The 10,758-nt window shown below is 42.5% G+C and overlaps 1 non-coding gene across 1 annotated transcript; it reads right to left on the bottom strand.

Moving 5' to 3' along the window:
- Positions 1-2,799: 2,799 nt before the first annotated feature.
- On the bottom strand, positions 2,800-2,937 carry LOC119924098. Its single transcript, XR_005449040.1, has one exon. It is a non-coding gene; the product is annotated as a small nucleolar RNA SNORA7 (small nucleolar RNA).
- Positions 2,938-10,758: the final 7,821 nt, after the last annotated feature.

Consider the following 10,758-nt stretch of genomic DNA (forward strand, 5'->3'; position numbering starts at 1 on the left):
GACTTGTTGAGTTTGAGGTGATGGGAGGACATCCAAGTAGAGATTTCCTGAAGGCAGGAGGAGATACAAGCCTGGAGAGAAGGAGAGAGATCAGGGGAGGAGATGTAGATTTGGGTATCATCCACATAGAGGTGGTAGGTGAAGCCATGGGAGCAAAACACTGCTCCAAGGGAATGAGTGTAAATGGAGAACACAAGGGAACCTTGAGGGACCTCCACAGTCAGGGGGTGGGAGGCCGAGTACAATCACTCATCGTATCCTGACTGGATTACTGCATCAGCATCTTTCCTGACCTCCCAACCTCCTGTCTCTCCCCACTTCAGTCTATACTGCACTCTGCTGTCCAGATTATCTTTATACAGAAATGGTCTGGGCATGTCACCCCCCTCCTCAAAAATCTCCAGTGGTTGCCTATCAACTTCCATATCAATCAAAAACTCCTCATTATTGGCTTCAAAGCTGACCATCCCCTTCGCCCTTCTACCTCACTTCCCTTTTCTCCTACAGCCCAGCCCACACACTCCACTCCTCTGCCACTAACCTCCTCACTGTGCCTCATTCTCACCTGTCTCGCTGTCGATTCCTGTCCTACCTCCTACCTCTGGCCTGGAATACCCTCTCTCATCACATCCGCCAAACTAGCTCTCTTCCTCAATTCAAAGCCCTACTGAAAGCTCACCTCTGTCAGGAGGACTTCCCAGACTGAGCCCCCCTTTTTCTCTGCTCCTCCTTCCCTCCCCATTACCCCGACTCCCTCCCTCTGCTCTACCCCCCAACCCCAGCACTTGTATATATGTACATATTTATTATTCTATTTATTTTATTAATAATATGCATTTATCTATAATTCTATTTATTTACATTGATGCTATTGATGCCTGTCTACTTCTTTTGTTTTGTTGTCTGTCTCCCCCATTCTAGACTTTGAGCCCATTGTTAGGTAGGGATTGTCTCTATATGTTGCCAAATTGTACTTTCCAAGCACTTAGTATGGTGCTCTGCACACAGCAGGCACTCAGTAAATATGATTGATTGAATGAATGAATGAATGAACCCACAAAGGAGACTGAGAATGAATGGCCAGAAAGGTAAGAGTAGAACCAGGAGAAGATAAAGTCAGTGAAGCCAAGGTTGGATAACATATCCAGAAGGAGGTGGTTTGCAGTGTCAAAGGCAGCTGAGGGGTCGAGGAGGATTAGGATGGAGTAGGAGCCATAGGATTTGGCAAGAAGGAGATCATTAGTGACATTTGAGAGGGCAATTTCAGTGGGGTGAAGGGGTTGGAAGCCAGATTGGAGGGGGTCCATGAAAGAATTGGAGGAGAGGAATTTGAGACAGCAGATGTAGAAGACTAGCTCAAGGAGTTCAGAGACGAAAGGTAGGAAAGGGATGGGACGATAACTGGAGGGAGCCGTGGGGTCAAGGGAGGGTTTTTTTTAGGATGGGCGGGGACATGGGCATATTTGAAAGCAGTGGGGAAGAAGCCATTGGAGAGTGAACAGTTGAAGATGGCTGTTAAGGAGGGAAGGAGGGAAGGGGCAAGAGTTTTTATAAGGGACGAAAAAAGGGGTCCAATGTGCATGTGGAAGGGGTGGCATTTGAGAGGAGGCATGAGATCTTCTCTGGAGATACTGTTGGGAAGGATGGGAAAGTTGAAGAGGGGGCTGGGAGGATGGGGGACTAAGGAGGGGAAGGGGTGATTATAGGGAGCTTACACCTGATGGTGCTAATTTTTTTAATAAAGTAGATGGCCAGATCACTGGGGGCAAGGGATGGGGAGAGGTGGGGGAACAGGGGGCCTGAGGAGGGCCCTATCCTATTCTCTTTCTTCTTTATCCTCTCCAGAGAACTGGGTTTCCATCACCCCCATGCCTCTCCTACCCCTCTTGATGGCCTCCACAGGGATAACTCTCTGGAACACGCAGAATAGTTGGATGCTAGATTCATTCCTTCCCCAAGTCCACTGTTGAATGACTTGTTAGAAGCTGCTGAGATTGTTTTTCCTGCTCTGTGGTCCCTTACTGGCTATAAGGAGAGGGAAAAAATAGAAAACCCAGCTGACAAAGTTTCCATGGAATCAGTCTAAAATCTAGACATGTCTAGTCATTCATGAATATATTTACTGGATTAGTGGGAAACGTTTTCCTCTCTGACTGTACCAAATAAGCTTAAGAAAGATTCTTATGTTACGATCTCTAGACAAGTAGGTTTCAGCCTTTTTTGTGTGGGACATACCAGCACTTTTCTAGTCCTTTAGTAATCCAACTGAGCCCATATATCTATTCACATGGCATTCCTCATTAGGACATGAAATTGACTTTCACAATTCCTCATTTCCTTAAGAGAATTTTCACAGTTCCTCAGTTTGGGTATCTTACTAAATCATTCTTTTGAAAATGTTTGGACACCCACTGGGTGTCAGGAAAGCATGACTAAAGAATACACATATCGCTCCAAATTACCCAGTGGCTGAAAAAGACATCAAGTGGTGGGTCAAAGGAAACCTTTTTTTATGTTATGACATTCGTTAAGTGCTTACTTTGTTCCAGGCACTGGATTAAGCTCTGGGGTCTTGTCTTGTCTCATGCCATCAAGTCATTTCCGACCCATAGCGACACCAAGGGCACATCTCTCCCAGAGCGCCCCGCTTTCCATCGCAGTCGTTCTGATAGTGGATCCATAGAGTTTTCATGATAAAAATACAGAAGTGGTTTACCATTGCTGCCTTCCACACAGTAAACTCGAGTCTCTACCCTCGACTCTCCCATTGCCGCTGCTGCCCAGCACAGGTGAGTTTTGACTTGTAGCAGATTGCCTTCCACTCACTAGCCAGTGGCCAAGCTAGGAACAGAATGGGTAGGCCTCTGCTTGACTCTCCCTCCCATAGCAGAGACTGGTAGAGTACGGGAAACTCTCCAGGTGAGACCCTCCGAGGGGAAGTTCTGGGGTAGATTAGAGCTAATTAGGTTGGACAATGTCCATGTCTTACATGGGACTCACAGTCTTAATCCTCAAATGACTTGTCCAAGGTCACATAGGAGACAAGTGACGGAGCTGGGATTAAGACCCGGGTCCTTCCGGCTCCCAGGCCCGAGCTCTATCCATTAGGCCAAGCTGTTTCTTGAAATGCATTCATTGGCACCAGCATTGACACAACGCTTGATGATGAAGTCTCCTGTCCAAAATAACTGATCGGCCTAGGTCCTGAAGCTTTCTGCCCTTTTAATAGTACACTCTCAATAATTACTACTGCTCGACTTACTTCAAGACCAAGAACATGCACGGAGGAATTGATTTCAGTGCCAGTGGCTTGCACGGTGTCTCTCACCTCCACCAGTCTTTTTCCTGTTGGGGGATCACCTTGTAACCTCCCCAGCGCTTAGAACAGTGCTTTTCACATAGTAAGCACTTAATAAATGCCATTAGTATTATTATTATTACAGAGTACAACAAATGAGTAGGGAAGCAGGGCACGTGTGGCCTCCGCCCACATTATCTGGATTTAGGAAGAACCAGGATTAGAACCCTGGTCTTCTGATTCCCAGATCTTTTTATCAGACCTTCAATAGGGCTCCCTTAGGCAGGACCTGGGAGGAAAATGGATGCGAACAAGATCCCCAAGCAGCTGCTGTTCGGGGAAATGTAAGGGGTCATTCATTCATTCATTCATTCAATCATATTTATTGAGCACTTACTGTGTGCACAGCACTGCACTAAGTGCTGGGAAAATACAATTTGGCAACAAATAGAGAAAATCCCTACCCAACGTGCTCATAGTCTAGCCATGCAACCTCCAAAGTAAGCTCATTGTGGCAGGTCATGTGTCTGCTTTATTGTTATATTGTATTCTCCCAAGCACTTAGTACAGTGTTCTGCACACTGTAAGTGCTCAGTGAATACAATTGACTGACAAAAAGACATTTTAAGGACTGGAGAGGCAGGCAGACATCCAAATAAAGAAGTACCACTATTATTATCGGTATTAATATTATTGTTATATTTGTTAAGTGCTTACTATATGTCTCCTTTGTACCACTATTATTATCGGTATTAATATTATTGTTATATTTATTAAGTGCTTACTATATGTTCCCTTTGTTCTTTCCCCATCCCAGCCCCAAAGCACTTATGTACATATCTGTAAATTTATTTATTGGTACTGATGTCTGTCTCTCTCACTCTAGACTGTGAGCTCATTGTGGGCGGAGAATGTCACTGTTTACTGTTGAATTGTACTTTTCCAAGCACTTAGTACGTGCTCTGAAAACAGTAAGAGCTCATTAAATGCAATTGAATGAATTAATGTTCTAAGTGCTGGCATAGATACAAGTTAATCATGTTGGATACAGTCCCTGTACCACATGGAGTTCACAGTCTAAGTAAGGGGGAAAACAGGCACTGAATCCCCATTTTACAGATGAGGAAAATGAGGCACAGAGAATCAATCAATAATATTTATTGAGCACTTACTGTGTACAGAGCACTGTACTAAGCACTTGGGAGAGTAAAATACAACAGTTGGTAGACATTTACCCTGCCCAGGAGTAAAGTTACTTGCCTAAGAGCCGAAGATCTTGGGCGAATGAGAGAGTCTGGGTTAGAACCCAGGTCCTTTGACTCTCAGGACTATTCTCTTTCCATTAGGCAATACTCTCTGAAGGTAAGAGTTCAAAATAAAAGAAAACACTTCACATAGTGGGTGATGAGCATATGGAATTTGTTCCCACAGGAAGTTAAACTCATTGAAAATATTAAAATGATATAAAAGGATTGGATGAGAAATTAGAATAAAAGTTAGGAATATTTAAAGTACTTTTATAGGTCTTAGATGGGACTATGCCTAAACGTGGTCTTGTGGAAAGTGAATGAACTAGGAGTAAGGTAATTCAGGTTCTTGCTCTCAATCTACCATCTTTATCACACTTAATCTACCACACTGCAGAGAAGCAGCGTGACTCAGTGGAAAGAGTACAGGCTTGGGAGTCAGAGATCATGGGTTCAAATTCTGGCTCTGCCACTTATCAGCTGTGTGACCTTGAGCAAGCCACTTAACTTGTCTGTGCCTCAGTTACCTCATCTGTAAAATGGGGATTAAGACTGTGAGCCCCACGTGGGACAACCTCATCACCTTGTATCCCCCCAGCACTTAGAACAATGCTTTGCACAAAGTAAGCACTTAACAAATACCATCATTATTATTATTACCACCTATCACTTTTGTGAGATCTTTGAAAAGTTACTTCACTACTCTGTGCCCTAATTTTCTCCTCTGTAACACAGGGATAAAATATTTGTCCCCTAAGTTCTTTTAGACTGTTAATAATAATAATAACAATAATTATGGTATTTGTTAAAGCATTTACTCTGTGCACAGCACCGTTCTAAGCATTGGGGTTGATACAAGGTAATCAGGTTGTCCCACGTGGGGCTCACAGTCTTCATCCCCATTTTTACAGATGAGGGAACTGAGGCACACAGAAGTTAAGTGACTTGCCTAAAGTCACATAGCTGCTAAGTGGCAGAGCTGGGATTCGGACCCACGACCTCTGACTACCAAGCCCGGGCTCTTTCCATTAAGCCATGCTCCTTGGCTCTAATCTAATTATCTGCATCTACCTTAGTGCATAGTACTTAAGTACTTAATAAATATTATCAATATTATGGATTATTTTATTATTAGCAATAAAATGGATTTCAGAAGGCATTTCATAGATTTTCTCCAATCATCCTTTTTCCACTGGGGAACCATTTTCTCAGTAGTGGCATTTCTCTTGCGTTGTGAAATAAATTATGTTCCATCTGAGATTAAACTCAACAGTCCATGGAGATTTTCTCATGACTAGAAAGCAAAGAGAGCTTTCCCCATTTAGGAGTTTAGAAGCTGCAGGAACAAATTAAAAGTAAATCTACTACATAATATATATATATATATATAGATAGATATATAGATAGATAGACAGATTGATAGATAGATAGATAGCAATGGGATTTAGGTAGGGATGCATGCATTACACATTTTACCATGACTAATCCATCCTGGGAGGAAATTAATTTTGGGTAGTCAGAACTTCTAGTCACAGGGCAAAGATCAGAAAGAGTGGTGTTACTGGGGTTACAGCCAGGCAGTAAAAATGAAGGATTAGTATTTAGCTAATTCTTGGAAGTTAATGTGCAGGGAGTATTGTTTACTTTAATAAGCAAAGCACAGTCAAACAGTTAATAAAAAATCATTTTTATTTCTGTCACAATTTCGAGCCTAGGTGATAATTGAATTTTATTTGTACTTCCCAAGTGATTAGTGCAATGCTCTGCACACAGTAAGCGCTCAATAAATACGATTGAATGAATGAATGAATAATAGCAGGGTACTCAGTCTCCAGAGAGTCTAATCTATTCTTCTTCCTTCTCTTCCTCCTCCTCATCATAATTACATTCTTTGAATTCCCACTGAGAGCAGAACAATCCACTAGAAGCTAGTGGGATGAATACATAGTAGTAGTAGTACTACTACTGAATTGATTGCCCACTTGGTGCAGTGCACTTGGGAAATGCAAAATAAAGAAGTGACAGGTTCTTCATCCACAAGGAGCTTACAATCTAATGGAGAAGACAGAAATAAAAATATCTACAACTGAAACAATGAAAATAAACAATTGAATGCTATAATCATGTATTTAGAATCAGGGCAGCAGCATGGCCTAATGGAAAGAGCACCAGCTTGGGAGTCAGAGGACCTAGGTTCTAATTCCAGCTCCAAGCACTTGGCTGCTGTGGGGCCTTGGATAAAATACTTCATTTTTCTGAGTCTCGGTTTCTTCATCTGTCAAAAGGGAATGCAATACTTTGTCCCCATGTGACATACACTGTAAGTCCCATGTGGGACAGGAACTGTGTCAGATGTGAATTATTTTGTATCTATCCCATAGCTTAGTACAATTCTTGGAACATAGTAAATGCTTAACACATACCACAATTATTATTATTATTACAAGTGAAAGTGAATAAATATATATATACACACACACACACACACACACACACACACAACATATAGAGTGAGAGAGAAATGCTGAGAATGAGTATACATTTATTCATTCAATTCATTCAATCATTGAGCATTTACTGTGTGCAGAGCACTACATTTATAATGGCTAGAATTGGCTGATGGGTTTATATGCCTTAGGGTGTTGGGAAGCAAATCAGGCAAGACTTGTTGGAGGAGGCAATAATAATAATAATGATAATAAAAACAATAATAATAAGAGAAGCAGCAAGGCTCAATGGAAAGAGCACATGCTTGGGAGTCACAGGTTCTGAGTTCTAATCCCAGCTCTGCCACTTGTCAGCTTGTGTCCTTGGGCAAGCCACTTTACTTCTCTGTGCCTCAGTTACCTCATCTGTAAAATGGGGATTAAGACTGTGAGCCCCACATGGGACAATCTGATTCTCTTGTATCTACTCCAGCACTTAGAACAGTGCATGACACATAGTACATAATAATAATATAATAATTATGGTATTTATTAAGCACTTACTATGTGCCAAGCATTTTTCTAAGCACTGAACAAATATAATTATTATTATTAGTAGTAGTACTAGCAGTAGTAGTAGTAGTAGTAATAATAATTATGATATTTTGTTAAATGCTTACTATGTGTCAGGCACTGTGCTAAGTGCTAGGGTGTATACAAGCAAATCGGGATGAGCGCAGTCCTTGTCCCATATGGGACTCACAGTCTCAATCCCTGTTTTACAGGTGAGGTAACTGAGGCACAGAGAAATTAAGTAACTTGCCCAAGGTCACACAGTAGACAAGTGGAGGAGCTGGGATTAGAACCCATGACATTCTGTTTCCCAGGCCTATGATCTATCCACTACACCATGCATGAGGTAGAATTTTAAGAGGGGTTTGAAGGTTGAGTTTCATGGTCTGGTGGAAAGAGTTGGGTGGAGAAAAAGAATGCTACAGGCCAGAGAATAGAGGAGGGAGAGCCAAGAAACAGGAGAGCTGGGAGTCCCTGAGAGCTATATCTAGAATGTTGGCAAGAGTATGTATTTACCAACTTTGTTATAGCATATTCTCTCAAGTGATTAGTAGAGTGTGCTGCGTACCATAATCACCTACCTACCATTGGTTGATCAGCTTGGAAGGAATGATGAGCACTAGCTAGAGAGTAATAGCTGAAAAGAACTGATATGTAACAGAGTTTTGGGAGAGCCTGCGGGGATCTTTTGCTTGATGCAGGGAGACATAGAGAGTGAGTGGAAGGTTGTGATGATCAGTGGAGCGGGAGACCATGAGGAGACTGATGCAATAGTCTAGCCACAATATGACAGGGCTTGTACTAGTGTGGTTGCAGTTCGGGTTAAGAGAAGTGGGTGGATGCGTAGGAAAAACCAGCAGGATTAGGCAATAGATTGAATATGAGAGTTTAAAGAAAGTGAGGAGTTGAGGAGGACACTGAGGATACAGGCTTCTAGGGCAAGGAGAATAGTGGTGCTACTGACTGAGATGGGAAAGTCCCAGGGAGGAGGAATGAGCTTAGTGGGAAAGGTGGACATAGACATAAACAGTTTTAGACATAGAGTTTGTGGAGCAGGTGGACATCCAAGGAGAGATGTCCTGGAATCATGAGGAGATGTGGGATTGCAGGTCAGATGAGAGATTAGGGCTAGAGAGAGAGTCATTTGCCTAGAGATGGTATCTGAAGCCATTTGAGCAAATGAGCTTGCTGAGAAAAGTGAACATAGAATGAGAAGAGTTACCTCATCCGGAAAATGGGGATTAAAACTGTGAGCATCATGTGGGACAGGGATTGTGTCCAATTTGATAACCTTGTATCTACCCCGGAGCTTAGAACAGTGTTCAACACATGGTAAGGACTTAACAGATACTGTCATTCATTCAGTCTTTCAATAGTATTTATTGAATTCTTACTGTGTGCAGAGCACTGTACTAAGTGCTTGGGAAGTACAAATTGGTAACATTTAGAGACGGTCCCTACCCAACAACGGGCTCACAGTCTAGAAGGGGGAGACAGACAACAAAACAAAACATGTAAAAAGGTGTCAAAATCGTCAGAACAAATAGAATTATGGCTATATGCACATCATTAACAAAATAAATAGAATAGTAAATATGTAGAGGAAAGGGAGGATTTTGGCTATGTTGTGGAGGTGATACCGGCAGGTTTTGGTGACAGATTGGATGTGTGGGGTGAACGAGAGAGTGGAGTTAAGGATGACACCAAGGTCATGGGCTTGTGAGATGAGAAGGATGGTAGTGCTGTCTACAGTGGCAGGAAAGTCAGGGAGAGGACAGGGTTTGGGAGGGAAGATGAGTTCAGTCATTATTATCATTATTATTATTAGAAGAGTCCTGGGGTATGCCCACACAGAGTGAGAGGCAGAGACGCTGCCAGCAACAAAACTGAGAAGGAGCCATCAGGGAAGTAGGAGAAGTAGATTAGTTGTGTCCACAAAAACTCAGTCTTCGAGGAGGAGGAAGTGGTATCAAAAGCAGCTGAGAAGTTGAAGAGGATCAGGCTGGGGTGTAACTCTTTGCCCTTGGCTTGACGGAAGTCACTGGTGAACTAGAGAGTTTTGGTGGTGAATGTTCAGAAGGCCAGCCTTCAGGTGGGTCAAAAAGAGAACTAGTGAAGAGGAAATTTAAACAGCTGGTGGATATGAACTGTTCAAGTAGTTTGAATAAGAATGAGAGCAGGGAAATGGGTGATAATTGGAAGGAGCTGTGGAAATGAGAGGGATTTTTTAGAATAGGGGAGAATTGAAAATGTTTGAATGCAGAGGGGAAGGGAAAGGAATGTGGACTTTCTGCTTAAAGTCCAATGGGAGGGACCAAAGGTTGAATTTTGCATTAATGAAAATAACATGACAATAGAGGTAAATAATAAATACAAGTGGATAAATCAGTAAGCATCAGTAAGTGGACAGATAACTGCATAAGGATGTTGAAGTTACTGAGTGGATGGAATGACCTGGAAGGTGGGGAGGTTAATCAGGGAATGCTTCCTGGAGGAGGCTGCTTTTTCAAAGGCCTAAAAACTCTACCCCTCCTTCCGCCTTGGTTTCTCTCCTTCTGTCACTCCTGTGCTCTACTGACAGAAAGCACACACTGAGGACACCAAAGAATAGACCTTGGGTACCTGAAATCCAAGCACCCCTGAGGTACAGGGAACAATCTCTTGCCTTATGTAGCATAATCAAGGATGAGAAGACCAGCCATGTAATGAAAAAATATCTTTCCCTGAATAACAAACAGATGTTTGCCCAATCCAAAGTCAGTGATTCCATTTTCTTATGGCTTAGTTCAAGCTCCACCCTCTCAGATTCCACATTTGTCTCAGTGCTCTATTCAGGAATCAGGTGTTTTTCAAGTAGTGGAAACTGTGTTCATTCATTCATTCATTCATTCCATCGCATTTATTGAGTACTTACTGTGTGCAGAGCACTGTACTAAGCGCTTGGGAAGTACAAGTTGGCAACACATAGAGACAGTCCCTACCCAACAGCGGGCTCACAGTCTAGAAGGGGGAGACAGACAACAAAACAAAACATATTAACAAAATAAAATAAATAGAATAGTAAATATGTACAAGTAAAATAGAGTAATAAATATGTACAAACTTATGTACAGGTGCTGTGGGGAGGGGAAGGAGGTAAGGCGGGGGGGATGGGGAGGGGGAGGAGGGGAAGAGGAAGGAGGGGGCACAGTCTGGGAATGGCAGTGTTCTCAGT

The sequence above is a fragment of the Tachyglossus aculeatus genome, chromosome 2 (genome assembly GCF_015852505.1).
Source record: "Tachyglossus aculeatus isolate mTacAcu1 chromosome 2, mTacAcu1.pri, whole genome shotgun sequence".
Lineage (NCBI taxonomy): Eukaryota > Metazoa > Chordata > Mammalia > Monotremata > Tachyglossidae > Tachyglossus > Tachyglossus aculeatus.